Consider the following 17,512-nt stretch of genomic DNA (forward strand, 5'->3'; position numbering starts at 1 on the left):
GATTATCTCCACCCTGAGTGAGAGGCGAGGGGGCATTATTGGCACAAAAGTTTTATTTAGGAGAGGGTCAGAGTCTCATGGTGTAGACATGTGAGTCGGTGGTTGATGTTAGATTGAATCATAGGAGTGGTTGCGGTGAATGAATAGTTTAACTGGAGGGCATGCTAGAAGACTGAGGTTTGAGAATGCTGGTTTATAGCGTTTATCTGTTTGATTGTTCTGAGCACTGATTATGAAAGGGTGCTCTTGAATAGAAGTGGGTGGAATTCTTTGCTACAGTTAGATTAAGCTGTCTTTATCGCTGTATAGGACGGGCTAGGAATTTAATTAGATCAGTTTGTTTAACTATATGATTGACCGGTCATATGGTGCTTTGGAAAGTGTTTTCTTTTTATTTTCCTTAGTTGTCAATTATGTTATTTTAAAATGTGGGTTTTACATTATGTAGTTTATTATAATTTGTAGTATTTTATTGCTATTTTTAGAGGTCATTTTGTTTAGTTGCTTAGCTGCTAACTATGTTCTAAAACTTGGCATTTACAGTGTATTTCTGTAGGTTATGCTGATATTAGACAGTGCCCTGACTGGTTGTTAATTGTGATGTTCTTTAATGTGAATTTTTTTCTGTACTTTATTATTTATACCCTATGTTTTAAAATATACTGGCAACTGTTGAAAATCTCCCCCTCTAAAATATAAGCGATATACTACTTGCCTAAATAAATAAAATATCAAGAGACTTTTAATCATCAGTGGGTTTTACATTTATGCCAATCACAAAATACAGTACAAGTACTAACTGCATCTATGCCTCAACCAGCAAAGTATTGTTTGCCCCTCTGCAGCCTCCTGTGCCCACCAAAATCTGTTTGAGGGTCCCCCAACCCTCAAGAACAGACTGGGGGCTCTCAGAAAGGGGAACTGGCAACAATCCCCTCCTTCCCTTCTGCCCATTAGCAAATGTTTCAGTGGAGCAACTGCACAACTGGATTCCACACATATGCCATTTTCACACATTGTTAATCCACAGTCTAGCCCAGATAAAAATTCCAGGTTCTCCAATCAAACTGATTTTGGCCACTAATATTAGCACTAGAATGTTCTTCCACTCTACTAGTAACTAATGTGTTCTTCCTTCAGCATGGTCTCCATAATTTACCAAACTGAATTTCATTGTCTTAACTCTACGTATCAACATAAAACTATCAATATAAAAAGATGACAAACAACATGATACATCTTCATAAGGCAATTTCAAGAAGATGACAAAAAACAATGATTTTAACAGACTGCCCAAGCTCATGGGGCCACCATGCAATTGGCTACAAAAAGCTATTTTTCTTTGTCATTTGCTATGGGGCTTCATAGGTGTGGCCCATAGCCTGTTTTCAAACTGTATACCAACATCTTTGTACACAACCTTTGTCAGAATTTAAGGGGACTGCTTCTTAGACTTATAAGCTTCTCATCAATGTGTCCATTGTGTCTACAGTGGCACTGAAATATGCATAGGAAGAAGATCTCAGTATAAAAATAGATGATTCCAATTTAGAATGTTTGTGGACACACCTACCCCTGAAACCTATTTATGCTAAAATTAAGAAGGCAGTTCTCAATATTGTATTTCATTGGCACTGGATCCTGGTGAAACATCATAGTATTAATCCAAATATATTTCCATTGTGCTGGGGGGTGGGTTGTGGGTGGAACTGTACATATGTTAAGCATTGCAATGATTTCCCCCCCTACAATTTCAGGCAACTCCTAAACCCAGATCCTCATTTCCCACTACTGTCAAACGATAGTGAGTTAGATTTTTCTGTGTAACACAAGGCATTTACAGCATTGCTTTATTGCTGGCAATAGTGCCGGCACAGATAGCACGCCACTGGAAATGCAAAACAGGGTTGACAAAGAAAGGATGGTTGGACAGGATCTAGTCTGTGGCACTCTCAGAAAAGCTCACTTACCATAATAAGAGTGGTCCACAGCGCTTCAAAACAGGATTGTTTTGAATCAATTTGGTTTCTGTTTTTATGTTGTGTTAACAGAAAGTCAACTGTCAGCTCCCCAGTTACTCAGGTATCACTTTGGAGAGAACTAATTCTTCCACATGATGATAAGCTTAAAATAATAAGCTGCCATCTACTTGCTCATATTAATCATTCCCTCTACAATTTTCTTGTATTCAATTACAGAAAATGTGTATTATGCTTTTCTCTCTGTCTTGCGTTTTTACTTTTTTTATCACTCTGGCTACTTATTTTTTATATTACTCTTGAACTGCATATGTTCAATAAAAACATTAGGGGGGGAAATTATATACTGCCCAATAAAAAGGTAAAAGTAAAGTACCCCTGGACAGTTAAGTCCAGTCAAAAGCAACTATGGGGTTGCGGCGCTCATTTCACTTTCAGGTCAAGGGAGCTGGAGTTTGCCCACAGACAGTTTTCCAGGTCATGTGGCCAACATGACTAAACAGCTTCTGGCAGAACGGAACACTGTGAGGAAAACCAGAGGGCATGGAAACACTGTTTACCTTCCCACCACAGCGGTACCTATTGATTTATTTGCACTGGTGTGCTTTTGAACTGCTAGGTTGCCAGGAGCTGGGACAGAGCAACGGGAGCTCACCCCATTGTGGGGATTTGAACCACAGACCTTCTGATCAGCAAGCCCAAGAGGCTCAGTGGTTTAGACCAGAGGACCACCCGCATCCCTACTGCTCAATAACAAAGGTGTCAACTAAGAGGTTTACTGTAAAAATTATAACCATAATATATAAAAGTGAGACATAAACATGAAATAGAAAATGGCTACTCGCCAGTATAGAAATGTAATAAGAAAGTAAGTAAATGGCTTGTGCACCATACAACTAAAAGAGTATCCTCCTAACTACAGGTCTCTGTGGTCTCTAACACTGACCGAGAAGAACACTCTCCTGACTGACAACGTCATCTGTGTGCCAAATGCAAACAAAGAACTGCACTGAGCTACTTTGATGACTGCTTCACATCTAAACTTCCTCAAGATATTTTGAGCTGTAGATGACAGTCAATAAAAGTCTCTACTTGTCAAGAGTACATAATTTGCAATAGAGAGTGTAATAATATACATCACTGTGTTGTGTGAACCCAGCAACTACAGACATAATTGTTGTATGTGCTCTCTGCCATAACTGGAACTAAAGTAGTTTATCCTTAGAATGAATGACTTAGAGACTGGAGTGTTTCAACAAAAGACAGATCTTGACAGAAATTTCTCACTCTGGATCAACCAGCATATCCACATTTTACTTAAATTAAAGACAGCTGGAAGGTTTTATGAAGCAAGGATAAAAATAGGCATCTATCCAGTTGACAGAGGGATACCCCTGCCAAACTGTTTCCCTTGTGAAACAATCAGCTGCTCGGCGGTACTTGATCCATTCTCAAGAATTTTTTTTAAAAAAGGTTATGGAAAATGCATCTTGCATACAAGTGCCAAAATGAAGCAAACTCCCAAAACTAGTTAAATATCTCATTTTATATAAAACTAAATTATATACGCCTGAGGAGAGAGAGAAGGATTGTACTATGTTTAGAGCAATCAACCAGGATGTAGGATTAATAGCTTTTATTGCAATATTTTTAGAAAAGGTGGAGGGTAAAGAGGAATAATTAGATCCTTGTATCTCATCTATTTGTAATAGAAAGAGAGAACATGCATTAATACATAGGCAAAGCCACTTGCTGTTAAGAACAACTTTTCAAAAGCAATTTTTTTCAGAGTGCCCTTTCCCCTGTTTCTCTGCATCCTATTATGATGTTTTGAACTTCATATTTTGAAGAGTTATTACATCTTATAGTCAAACACAATTAAAAGGTAGGCAGGATTGTTCTGGTTAGGACAGGTCAGACAAGACAGCTTTCACACTCGTGTGCCCCTGTTCTCCCAATGCAAATGGCTTAGATTTTTATGAGAAGTCAAACACTTCAGGAACAGTATGTGCATCGTGTGAAAGGTTGTAAATGGAAGCAGTTCAAGACTAACAAGAGGAGAGACGGTATATTTCCTCAGATTTATTTGAGGGGCTAAGGCAGGGGTCCCCAGACTACAGCCCCCGGGGTGGATGCGGCCCAATTAGCCTCCCAATCCGGCCCGCAACGACCCCGCTGCCGCCGCCCGGTCTTACGGCGCGCGGCGGCGATCTTCAAAATCGGCAAAAAATCGCCGAAAATCCTTTAAGCGCATGCGTATGGGCCTCTCCCGACCCAGAAGAGGTCATTTCCGATGCACTTCCGGGTCGGGGGAGGCCCATACGCATGCGCACAAGCGATTTTCGGCGATTTTTTTCCGACCGTGTGCGCATGCGCACAGGCGCGCACTCCCCCGCCCTCCGGCTCGCTGCGCGCGCACTCCCCTGCTCTCCGGCCCGCCGCCCAGTCGGTGCGGCGGGCACCGGCCCGAAGCCCGGTAAGTCTGGGGACCCCTGGGCTAAGGGGTGGTTGTTACCATACAAGGTGAATATATGAAGTAGTCTTCAACACACACACACACACACACACACACACACACACACACACACACACACTCTACTAGTACTGTATCAGTTACTTTGGTCATTGGTAAAAAGTAGCTTTCACCGTAACAAAACAAAACCACTCCATAGTTATGTAGAGAAAAACTTGAAAATACATAATACTAAAACCTGAGCAGCAAAATAATAAAACAATGTGACAAACATGAAATAAAAGTCATAGAAGTGTTTTGCTATTATTATAATGCTGAATCCGTCCTTGAAGCACATAATGATGACCACAACTTCTAGGATTAGATATTTGAGAAAACACTGTACTGTACTTTAGCTTTGTGGATTTCTGAATGGTAGCGACACATAGTATTGTCATGGAATCAAGTTCTCCTTCATTTTCATCTATAACTTCCTGCCCCGCCGACAAAGAATATGTTGCATGTGTATTGCCGATTGTTGCTCCACTTGAGTTTCCTCCCTGCTCCCCCCCCACTAAGGTTGCTCCTGCCCCAGTAAAAGCTATTCATTAATGACAGCCATTGTCTCATAATTTTACTAGGGCCATAGGTTCTATTTGTTTTGTAGCCTACTTCACTCCTTCAAAATTGAACCAACCCTCCTACTTTAAGGCTCATGTAAGCAAAAGGAACTGTAGTGAGAGATGAGGAAGGGGGTGCAGCATTTGACACAAGAATTGTTACCTTAGTAAAGAAGTGATCAGGTAGCAGACAGACTTGCTCTTAAAGTTCTATTCCTCTTACAGATATAGTAACATATATTGGCATGGGGGTGGGCAGAAAGGGAACTGCTGAATAAGAGAGAGGAGGATAGAAATGAGGGTGTTCTGGGTGCAAGGGAGAGTTGGGAAAAGGAGGAGGCAGAGAAAAGGGGACTAAATTTTATAAGGGTGTGTGCACAAAGGGGGCTGCATATAGGAGAGTGGATCAGGCATGGAAATGGGGATGAACTGTGTGCAAGGGAAAGTTGAGAAATGCAAAAAAGACTTTTTACAAGAGTAATTGCCACCTGAACTTTTTCCCTTGGTGAGCACCTGAGCAACAAACTGAAACTAACTTTGTTCCTGGAACCACCAAAGTCATGTGCATATCCACCCAAGTACAGCAGTGTGTTTAGCTTAGACACATCACGGCTGGGGTAAGGAAACTTCAGCTCAAAGGCTGCATTCCCCTCTGGGCAACTTTCCAGAGCCCACATGCCAGCGGTGGGTGGGACTAGAGACAAAAGGGAGTGGCGCAATCAACATTAATTTTAACTTTATGCAGTAAGCGAGTTTCTACAAAGATCCCAGCAAGGGACATCTGCGTATCCCTGCATTCCAGGGGGTTGGACTAAATGATCATCAGGATCCCTTCCAACTCTACGATTTTATGAGTCTGTAGCATTTCTATGCTGATTTTTTTTGTACTTGTATTGCTTCTTTTATATCTTCTATTGTATTACATTGCATTACAATTTGAATTCTATGGAATGCAAATTGCAATACATACATTAGAAGAAACAAAAAAGCAATAAAAATGCAATTAAAAATCATAACAGCATCTTGCACAGTGCACTGCAACTGCTAAAATAGGCAGAAAAATCATTAAATGGTCCACCGAGACCGTCAGCAATTTTCAAGTGGTCCACAAAGGGAAAAGGTTTGGGAAACTGCATTATGCCATCCATATTATGAGCTATTCACTTTTAAAGTTTAAAAGGTAGCTTTTAAAACAATGCAGGATGGTCTTCTAGTGAGAATGTTTTTGTGTGTTAATAGGCATAATAAAATGTGTATTTAACGTAAAATAAAAACCTGAAAAATGTGACCCAGATAGTTTAATGGTTCTGTGGTTCTCATTCATCATTTTAAAAAACATCTCTGACCTAGTTTTATGTTTCTAATATTTGATATGCTTTTGCCAAAGACACCAGATTACAATTTTTTTTGACAGAAAAGCAGTGCAACTGTTTGGAATGCTGTGCCATTACTAGATAATGCTAGCACCTAACATCCTAGTCTCAGAAGGGATAAACTATAGACCATACCCACAGCAGTCATATACAATTGTACCTCCATTTACGTAACCCTCTGGTTACATAAACTTTGGGATGTGCACACGGTAAACCCGGGAGTATTTTACTGGGTTTTGCCGTGCACACATGCGCAGAAGCAGTCTACGCATGCGCAGAAGTGGTCCTCAGGTTGCGGAAACCTCGGACCTCTGGAACGGATCCCATCTGTACACAACATATTTAGAAAAGTAAAAAGGCGCTTGTTCACACATACTAAGCCACTGTTTGTTTAACAAAGCATGGCTGAACAATAAGCAGTACCACAGGTGACCAAACAAACCATGGCTTTTTTCTCCAAAGCTTGATTTGTTTTCCAGTTGATCATGCTTTAGCTAGATTGCGCATCTGGGTTCAGATGGGCAGAAAAACCATGGCTATGGAAGAGTGCAGGTTTACAAGTAATACCAAACCATAGTTAAAATAAACCAAATTAATAAAGCAACAAAACTCATGGCTTCAGATTGTGGTTTTTAGCATGTCCATATTTATGTAGCTCAGGCATCCCCAAACTGCGGCCCTCCAGATGTTTTGGCCTACAACTCCCATGATCCCTAGCTAACAGGACCAGTGGTCAGGGATGATGGGAACTGTAGTCCAAAACATCTGGAGGGCCGAAGTTTGGGGATGCCTGATGTAGCTCATCAGGGTTCGTATAATCAAAAAACTACGGTGTTAGCAACTCAGGTATATCAGCTAAGCACAAAATGGGACCTTAAACCTGGGTCATAATCGCCACAACGGTATGTCTAGGGACACCCCCCCCCATATCATAATTATTATCATAATTTACATTACATTTTATTTGAAGTTTACATTAAAACATCAAATAAAACAATTTAAAATAAAACAAACTGAAGCTTCAAGGAAAATATTTCAGATCCTCTGTGACATTTTGCTTTTCCCATGTTTATTTGCTTACTTAATTTATATAGCTGCTCCATAGCAGTAGTACTCTAGGAAGTCAGTGCGGTGTAGTGATTAGTGTCAGATTAGGACGTGGGAGGCCAGAGTTCAAATCCCCACTCAGTCATGAAGCTCACTGGGTGACCTTGAGCAAGTCACAGCCTTTTAATCTGCCTCATAGGGTCATTGTAGGGATTAACTGAGGAGGGGGGTGAACCATGTACTCCTTGGAGAAAAAGGTGGGATATAAATGCAATAAATAAACTCTTCTGCTTACCAGCTTAAGAAAGCTGGAGGAGCCAACCAGATAGAGATGTCATTCGCCAACCTGGCATTCAGAGACCTCCACGTGGTCACAATTGGAACTGTGCCAGTCACAAAAAGTGCCTGACGCCTAACAATTACAGTATATTCCTGCATATAAGACTACTCTTTAACCCAGGAAATTTTCTCAAAAGTCAGGGGTCGTCTTATACGCCGGGTCGTATATCTTATAAAGCAAGTATATCCCAAACTCTATATTTTAACTGCAAAAGTTGGGGGTCGTCTTATACGCCCAGTCATCTTATACGCTGGAATACGGTATAATGCTTGCAGGATACCAGCAATGGTTTTCCTACTGGATATAAGGATGGATTATAGTTCTGGAATACTAGTGATATTGTGTCACGTATGAGTCCGGAGTATGTACTAAACACACATACTCAAATGATGGACTAGCTTCTCCCACCCCCCTACAGAAGTCCTAGATTTTTCTTCTCCAAATAAGCCTAGGTTTTTTCAAAGGAGAGATGACATATGTTAGAAATTGAGAGGCAGTGCAAACATGTGGCCTCAATATAAATGGTGAACAAACTGTAGAACAGGAGGGGGAGAAATGAGGCTTGGGAAGAAAGAAGCTATTAATGCAATCCTTGTTAAGGTAGTGGTACACACAAGATAGCCCGGAGTCACATGTCACTGTTTCAAATCACCCCTATTTGCTAACATGTTTTCCAAATGAACACTATCTGCATAGCTCATTTCCACAATAGTTTGTGTAATGGAAATGACAGGGGATAGTCTGAAAAATAATAAAGGTGCAAAATATTTGACACGGTATCCCAGGACTGCACCAAATGAAGAACCTGTGCAACAAGGAGAAAGACTGGGGAAAGGGTGATAAATGGAATGAGAAAGTGTTAAAAGTAATGTGGCTAGACAAAGATGAAAACTACAGAAATTTGGTCTGCCTCATACATATAGAAATGATCAATGACGGTATAAGGGTGTAACTCATGAGGAAACCAAGCTAGTGTCACAAGATTAAAACAATGAAACATATACCAGTATCTGATGACAGAATGAACTTCTGTAAAATAACTTTGGTTGCTCATAATAACAGATCAAATGATTTTAAGATAACACTTGGAAAGAAACAAGCAACACCTTAAACATTAACACAATGATTATGGCACCAGCTTTTTTGGACCGCAGTCCACTTAATCAGATGCGCTGAGTGTAGTACAACCATAATATGCATACTGTACATGCATATGGATGGAAGTGGAGATACAGGGGAAGTGAAATGTAAAAGCACAGTGACCAAAATGGCAGTTTTGGGGATAACAAAAATATTCTGGCATTGGTAAATTAATCCTCATTTGGTGGACACAGATCTGTAATTTGAATTCAAGCCACAGGTTACAAAACTGAATTGCCTGACAAAATATGAATTCACACTGGAGTTTCCCTATGAAGTTTCTTTGCTCTAATGATAGCCACCTTAAAGTCTGCTGCATAATGTCTTATTAGTTTGAAATGTCTTCCTACTGGTTTCTGCATATTGCCATTTCTGATATCATGTTTGTCTGCTTATTCTTTAATACAGAGATTGATCAATTGTAGGATGCAGAAGGGCATTGCTGGCAGGTGATGGCATTTATTATCAAAAATTAAAATTTATAAAATCCTTAAAAATTATAAAAATTTAAGTGATACACAAAACAATCTAAAAAAAACCAAGTAACATATCACATAGGGAGAGGAGCAGGTAAATGAACCCATGATAATGTTGCTGACATTATTAGACTCTGTAACAGTGTTGCCTGGGTAGATACGGGGACAAAGCTGGCATGTGGTTTTTTGCAGTGTCTGGTTCTTGCATGTATGACTTTTTTTACCTGGCCTCCTATTGCTGGTTTGTAACTCTACTGGTCTATTACCCAAGGTCTGCAAGACAGGAGTGTCATAAGAACAAGCCATGGCAACATTTTCTGGGCCTCTACAAATGTAAACCAACCAATGTATCTACATACCAAAAAAAGCATGCAGGAGTGTTTTGAAAATGTGGTATGTGCAGAAATCAACAAGCATCTAAAATATTGTTCCCTAAGCATGATCCAATCACATTCCTCTTTCTCAATAGGGAATAACCTTCCTGAAGATATTATCATAATTAATGATGGAGACAAGGGAAGATAAAATTTATCAAACTCCTGATATCCAGAGGAAATAGCAAAACTAATAATGTTCTAAAGGAAAGCCAGGATAGGTTAACAACAACAACAAAAAACACACCTAGGACTGAGTTTATATACAGCTGCTGATAAAAAATGAGTAGTGAAAATACAGTGGTAACTCGACTTAAGAACTTAATTCGTTCTGGAGGTCTGTTCTTAACCTGAAACTGTTCTTAACCTAAGATGCCACTTTAGCTAATGGGGTCTCCCGCTGCCGCCGCACCGCCGGAGCACAATTTCTGTTCTCATCCTGAAGCAAAGTTCTTAACCTGAGGTACTATTTCTTGGTTAGCAGAGTCTGTAACCTGAAGAGTCTGTAACCTGAAGTGTCTGTAACCCGAGGTACCACTGTAATCCAAAAGGTTTTCATTTAGCATTAAATAAAATAATAAATGGTATGAGTTGGATGTGTCTGACCCTGAACCTGACACATCAATGGGCATTAAGTCCCTAAATTCAAATGATGGTGTGCCACTAGAATATTAAAAAGCAATAAAGTAAGCACAAATAATATCATTTAAGAGTGTTTTATACACCCCATTTGTGCATAAGCCCATTCCAACCTCTTTGAGGTCGAAAAGGACTCATGTGTCGGTGGTTGCACATCAATCGAACACGCACAGAATGGTTGCTGCCCATATATGGGGGGGGGGGGATGACGACAATGGAGGAGGCAATGGAAAATAAACTATTTCCAATTCTCAGATCAGGGATTTATCAAACTGTATCAGGTCTGGTGTCCACCTGTTGTACAAATGTTCCAGGAGAGGAAAGAGAGAAAAGATATATGCTTACCATATTTGTTTTATACAGATTCCAGTTACTAGTCTTGCTCTTTGAGGTAGAATTGCCTCAACCTTCTTTGTATGTACAGTGCTACCTCGCAAGACGAATGCCTCGTGCAACGAAAAACCCGCTAGACGAAAGCGTCTAGTGATTCTTTGTTGCCTCGCAAGACTAAGCTTTCTATGGTCGCGTCTCGCATGACGATTTTTTTTCCCGCTTTTTTTTGCCGTCTACCATTCGTTTCCGCAAGACGAAAATTTTCATAAGACAGCATGACCCGCAGAACGATTTTTTTCCGTCTTGCGAGGTAGCACTGTACCTGTTGCTACCTGGTTCCCTCACCTACCTGCATCCCTGCTCCAAAGCTTAACTTCCTCTTGGTGGGGGGACGGGACTTCTCATTGGGTCCCAGTTCAAAATAGGGGAAAGGTCCAAAATGTCGGAAACAGCAGCCACCAGGAAAATAGCTGATGGTGCGGGTCAAAGAGGAGTCTGGGTTCTAGCTGTGGCTGAAATAGAACACACTTCCTTTTTCAAGGTGGAGAGTAAGACAACTGGGGAGAAGTGGTGCCAGAAGGCAATGCCTTGGAGGGTGGTGGAGGTAGGAGTTCCCAGCTAAGGAACAGTTTCAAGAGCAGCCTGGTTTTTGTCTCCAAGCCTCCACAGCAGTAGTATCCTTTTCTTTCCTAAGTGTGACCACCCCTGGGACTCACTGCTAGAGCTGATCCCAGTAGTTGTGCATGCTACTTCTCTGCCAAGGGCACTGCAAAAGTCAACCCCTTCACCACCACTTGGTGGTACTCTGCATAGCTATTTGCTATGGCAGGCATCCCCAAACTGTGGCCCTCCAGATGTTTTGGCCTACAACTCCCATGATCCCTAGCTGACAGGGCCAGTGGTCAGGAAAGATGGGAATTGTAGTCCAAAACATCTGGAGGGCCGAAGTTTGGGGATGCCTGTCTATGCAGTTCCTCCGGGTTTCCCTTTCCTGAGCATAGTTTCACCTGTGATGCTGTCCTGAGCCCCCCAGCAACCCGATAATAATACCCTTAATTAAACATGCATCTCGTGCCTAAAACATTCTAATAAATGTATAACAACAGAGAAAGGATAAAAAACCCCACATACAATAGAATTGCCATAATGTTTAAATGCATTAGTGTTTGATAAATTAACCAACAAGTAAAATCAACAAACAGTTACAACTTCATATGAATATTTTAGATTCCAGAAGAGATAAATGTATTTGCAGACTGATTCTCAATGTGTTCAATAGGAATTGCAGTTTACTCCAAATATGAATAAGATTGCAATCCCAGTTGTGGTCTCCCTCAGCAATATTTCCTACTCACGTGCACTTTCCCAAAACTGTCTCCTTAAAATTGCTTGTTCCTGGAATACCATTGTATTCTGGAATGCAGCGCAACATACAGAGAAGGGCTACATACCAAGTGAGGCATGGCAAAACAACTAGATCTATATTCTGTACACATAACCGTAAGAGAAACTGGCACATTAACAGCCCGCACTGTCAAATTTATTCACTGGAGAAAGACACTGAGACGGTGGAATCTGATTCAGCATTTTTCCAGATTCTTACACTTCTCCGCCCCTTCACTTACAAGGGTTTCTTCAGTGAGCGGAGGGCTATAATTTAACAGGCTACACAAGAGTGGCAAAACCATTCAAATATGATATGTACCTGCATTTCTACACACATATTTGGTTTCAGGAAACTGAATCTTAGAAGGAGAAAGACATCCCCCCCAAAAAAAGAGTAACCATAAAATTAATTTGAATTAAACCAGAGAAAACTGTGATAAGCAAGCTAATAGCCTTTCAGATACAAAATGTATTTATCTTTGACTACTTTAGTGTTATCATTAGAATGGTAGTCTTGTAAAACGTAGGACCCTTGTAAAATATCTGCTTTTGGAACACTTCAAAAGTCCAAATACAACCTCTTCTTGTGTCATTGATACCTGCTATGCATCCATTAGTTCTTTCACATCTCTGCAGCCTTATTTTTTTCTTGTTGCATATGTTCTCTTGGAACATGTATATATTCCCCACTACTATTCTTCTTTCTCCCTTACACATTATTCCTTTCCAACTTTCAGTGCCACATTGTCCTTCCCAGAATTCACATGGCTTCTGGGGTCTAAGCTACCGTACATTTTTATAAACCACCCAGAAGACTTGGGTTGATGGGAAATCTAGAAATCTATTGAGTGAACTTTCAGATGCATCAGATGCATCAAACTAAACTTGCCTTTGTTAACAACTGTGTGGGGTCTGGGGGTTTGTTTGTTTTTACAATCAAGCAGTATAGAATTTTTATGAAATAATGAAAATAAAAGATAGATTTTTTTACAGCTGCTGGTTATGCGGATCTGTAACAGTGCTAGTTCAAGCAGGCACTTTCATTACCATTTCTGCATTAACTTAAGTTTTGCTTCTTTCTGCACAAGAGGCCAGTATACATTATTGCAAAAAATGGCAATTGCCGGGAACAAACATTATTAGTTATCTACAACAAAAAGCATTTCTCCTACTTCATCCTTCCCATTTCACCAATAATCCTCACCATGCACTAGAAACCTCTTCTCATTCTAATGTTAGCCACCAGCTGTGCTGGCAGGATTGATTCTTCAACACCATGCCAACCCCACTATTCTCTGTACAGCTATGCAAACACATTCTGAAAGGAAACATTTATTTCACACCAATCCATGCTTGCAACCCCTTCGCCCTCAAGTTCTTAATTTGCGAGAATTATTCCACACGGATTTGCATATTCTTGCAAGAGAGGTGCTATGTTGGTCTGCCAGCTTCACAGGGCGGAGTCCGTCCTCCCGTTCGCCCCCCCCCCCCCCCACCGCTGGCACTGCCTGAATGCCTCAGCCCTGAGCAAACCCTTCCTCTGACAGCCTCTAAGTCCGTTCTGAAAGCTCGGCTAAGTGCTATTGCTTTCCTATTTTTATGTTCAAATCTCTGCCTATTTGACAGCAATCCTTGGGAATGCCACTGGGAGAGATTTCAGATTTTTGGGGGGGGGGGAGAGAGAGAGGAGCTAACCAGAGTACTAGACCAACCCCCCCCCTCGTGCGTGCAGCCTGCGCTTAACAGATTCCAGAAGGAAGGAGGGGTGTAAGGGTGGAGGCTGGATCCACAAGCAGTTGGGTATAGCAACAGACAGAGAAGGGGATGTAATGCTGCTTTCTGCTGCAAGCCCATCCCTTCCATCTCGCATGCAGGCTGGAGGAACAGGGGACTGGCTCACTGCGTTGCTTGCTCTGTGGAGACCTTTCCTGCATGCAGAAATGTGCTGTACACCCAAGTCGTGCACCCCCCCCAAAAAAATAAAATAAATCAGAAAAGACCCTGCTGCACCCATTCTCCCAATGAAAACACACACACACACACACACAGATAGATATGGATATATCGATATATATATGTATATAGATATAGATGTGGATATAGATATATAGGTGTGATTATAGATATGGATATAGATGCAGATATAGATATATAGATGTGAATATAGATATGGATATAGATGCAGATATAGATATATAGATGTGGCTATAGATATATAGATGTGGATACAGATATAAGCTCATTCCGGGGGTTGGGTGGGGTGAGACAGGGTGGGGTACTTTTCGAAACATGAATCCCTCTCCCAACACCTACTTAGCTTTTGGGGGGGGGGTCGCGCGCGGCGACGGGGGGGGGGTCCGGGGCAACACATTCACACGTATATAACCGCCCCCTCCCCACGCTGCAGGGACAATAAAAAAAATGGGAGAACCCTTCCCAACGAGGGGCGGGGGGGGGAGGTAAGAAAAGCGCCTGGCGAAAAGGGGCGGCGAGGGGGAAAGCGGGCGGCAAAAGGCCGAGGTGATTGGCTTGGGGGGGGGGTAATCCCTCGCCGGCCCCACCCCACCCCACCGCACCCCCTTACAACATCCCACCCCGAGGTAAGCTCGTGAGGCTCCTGTGAGAGGAGGAGGCGGCGGAAGAGAACCCCCCCCCCCGGTCACACACAAACCAACCCACTTTCCCTCACAACCCACAACGCCGGGTGTGGGGTGGGGAGGTGTGGCGGCGCTCGGGGCTCCGGGGAGGGAAAGCGAGCGGGGCTTACCGTGGCGGCGGCGGCAGCGGCGGCTGTTGCTCCTGCTGGACACCCGGCGGCTCCTCCTTTTCCCTCAGCGCCCTCGCTCGGAGCGGCTGGGCTTGGCTGCCTCCCTCGGAAACCCCTCAAGCCAAGGCTGACGGGATTCCTTCCTTCCTTCCTCCGACGCCGCCTCACAATCTCTCTCTCTCACACACACACACAAGCCGCCCGCCAGCCGCAGCCACCCCGCGCAGCCGGCCGGGCTCCCTCCTCCGCCCCGCTTCTCCTTCTCCTCCTCCTCCTTCTCCTTCTTCTCCCCTCAGTCAGCTCACTTCCGGCGCGCAGGCCTCGCCGCGCCTCCCCGCTTTTCTCCTCCTCCGGCGGCGGGAGCGGCAGCAAGGAGATGCCTCTCGCCCGGCTCCGCTCCGAATGGGCCTCCCGCGCGAGGAGGAGGAGAAACTAGCCTCGCCCTCCCGCCAATCCACGGAACGAGAGCTCCTCTGAGCATGCGAAGAGTCCCCCCCCGCCCCTAGGAGCCAACTCCGGGGTCGCTCCGGCCCCGCCTCCAATCAACTATTCGAAGGGGCTTCGGCCTCTCCCCCCACCCACAAAAAGACAACAGTTGATGGGCCTTGCCATTCAAATGGCGTCATGCATGGGTTCCGCGGGAAGGGGCTTACCTACTGCCCCCCTCCATAAAATAATAATAATAATAATAATAATAATAATAATAATAATAATAATAATAATAATACCCCGGTTTCTGGAATATGCGCAGAGGAGGAAAGGTTTGGAAACCAAACTATGAGGAACAAAAAAATAAACAATTGTCCAGTAGCACCTTAGAGACCCAACTAAGTTTGTTCTGGGTATAAGCTTTCATGTGCATACACACTTCGTCAGATACCAAATTACAGTGGTACCTCATGTTGCGAACGGGATCCGTTCTGGCAGCCCGTTCGCAACATGAAAAGGCCACAACATGAAGCGCCGCATCTGTGCATGCGCGTGACGCAATGCAGCGCTTCTGTGCATGCACGCAGGTTACGGACGCGCCAAACCCAGAAGTAACCCGTTCCAGGACTTCTGGGTTCGGCGCATCCGTAACCTGAAAAGATGCAGCATGAAGCGGGCGTATCATGAGGTATGACTCTATGAGGAACAGTTGACGAAGTCTGGTATCTTTACCACATAAAAAAATGGTAAAACATTAGATGTTAAAAAATTTCCCGATACAGGGTTGTCTTCAGGTGTCTTCTAAAAGTCATTCTGGGCAGCTTACAGCACGTAAAAAATGGTAAAATGTTAGACATTTTAAAATTTCCCAATACGGGGTTGCCTTCAGATGTCTTCTCAAAGTCAGACAGCCAGGGATTGAATTAAAATTGCCAGTATCACAATGTCATTACACAAACCCATGGAATGCTGTGTACAGTTCCGGCTGCCACATCTTTAAAAACAAAACAAAACATATTTTTAATAGCTGGAAGAGGTTCAGAAAATGGCAACCAAAATGACCAATGGGTTGGAGCAGCTTCCCTATGAGGAAAGATTAGAACATTTAAAAATTCCGAGAATGTGAGGAAGCTGGGACCTGATGACAGAGGGGGTATAAGATTATACACGCTATGAAGAAAGTGGGATATGGAGAAAGAAAGAAGTTTTTCTGCTCCTTCATAACATGAGAACCTGGGACCATCCAATGAAACTGGAAGTTGGAAGGTTCAGGAGAGATGAAAGGAGGTGCTTTGTTGCAACGTGCACAATTAAGCAATTAATGTTTGATGTTTTGTTACGTTATTATATGTTCAGGAAGCCATATTATTATTACTAAACTGTGGTCTTGGCTCCCAATTGATTTAAGTGACAGCCACCATTGCTGGGAATCACAAGTGTCCTGCTTGTGGAGTTCACCTAAGCATCTGGTTAGCCACTGTGAGAACAGGATTCTGAACTAGATAAGCCTTTCTTTATTCTGATCCAGCAGGCTATAGAGCAGCTATAGTAGGATCTGGGAGTAAACAAGGATTTTAAGGAGGGGCACCGTGGTCGAAGCGATGAGGAGAGATGTGAATAATTTTAGCAGCAGAGTGTTGTATGGACGTAAGTGGATAACAGTGAGATAACAGAAGACCAGAGGAAAGGAGATTGCAACATTCAAAGCAAGAGATTAAAATTCTGCCCATTCCTGTGCTCATGAAGGCATATGAAGTACTACACTTCATTCTGAATTCACTAACCTAGATACTAACTACCTCCCAGTTCTTTTTCTTTTGGTGTGTGATTTGAATCAATAAATAGCATTAGAAGACACAAGGCAGAAATTCACATGTTTACCTACCTTGGCCATAAGAAGAAAATGACATTTTTTTCAGGCATTTAAAGCACTTCAGGTGCCTTAAATGTGTCTAGAATTGTGGTCTTAGTGAGTTCAGGTAGAAGCAACATTCAAGCCAGGGACTTCCTGATCCTTAGCACAGTGTCTAAACCACACTATGGGCATTACGGCGTTTATCACATGTTAATAGGCAATGCATTCGTTTTAAATTAACTTTGGGCCTGCAGCGTCACCGGCCAGCTCAGGCTCAGTAATAAATGAAAAGGAAATGGAGA

General features: G+C 42.6%; 1 protein-coding gene across 6 annotated transcripts in view; it reads right to left on the reverse strand.

The window, feature by feature from the left end:
- The window catches only part of RAPH1 (Ras association (RalGDS/AF-6) and pleckstrin homology domains 1), a 79,683-nt gene extending 64,425 nt beyond the window's left edge, over positions 1-15,258 (reverse strand). For 2 of the 6 annotated variants that reach the window (XM_035137617.2, XM_060281920.1), the window contains exon 1: positions 14,927-15,256. The gene's annotated coding sequence lies outside the window, so the exon portion shown is untranslated. Of the gene's footprint in view, positions 1-14,926 lie in introns of all 6 variants that reach the window. The other 4 variants (XM_060281928.1, XM_060281924.1, XM_060281918.1 and 1 more) reach the window with 3 other exon arrangements.
- Between the last annotated feature and the right edge of the window lie 2,254 nt (positions 15,259-17,512).

The sequence above is a fragment of the Zootoca vivipara genome, chromosome 1, assembly GCF_963506605.1.
Source record: "Zootoca vivipara chromosome 1, rZooViv1.1, whole genome shotgun sequence".
Classification (NCBI taxonomy): domain Eukaryota; kingdom Metazoa; phylum Chordata; class Lepidosauria; order Squamata; family Lacertidae; genus Zootoca; species Zootoca vivipara.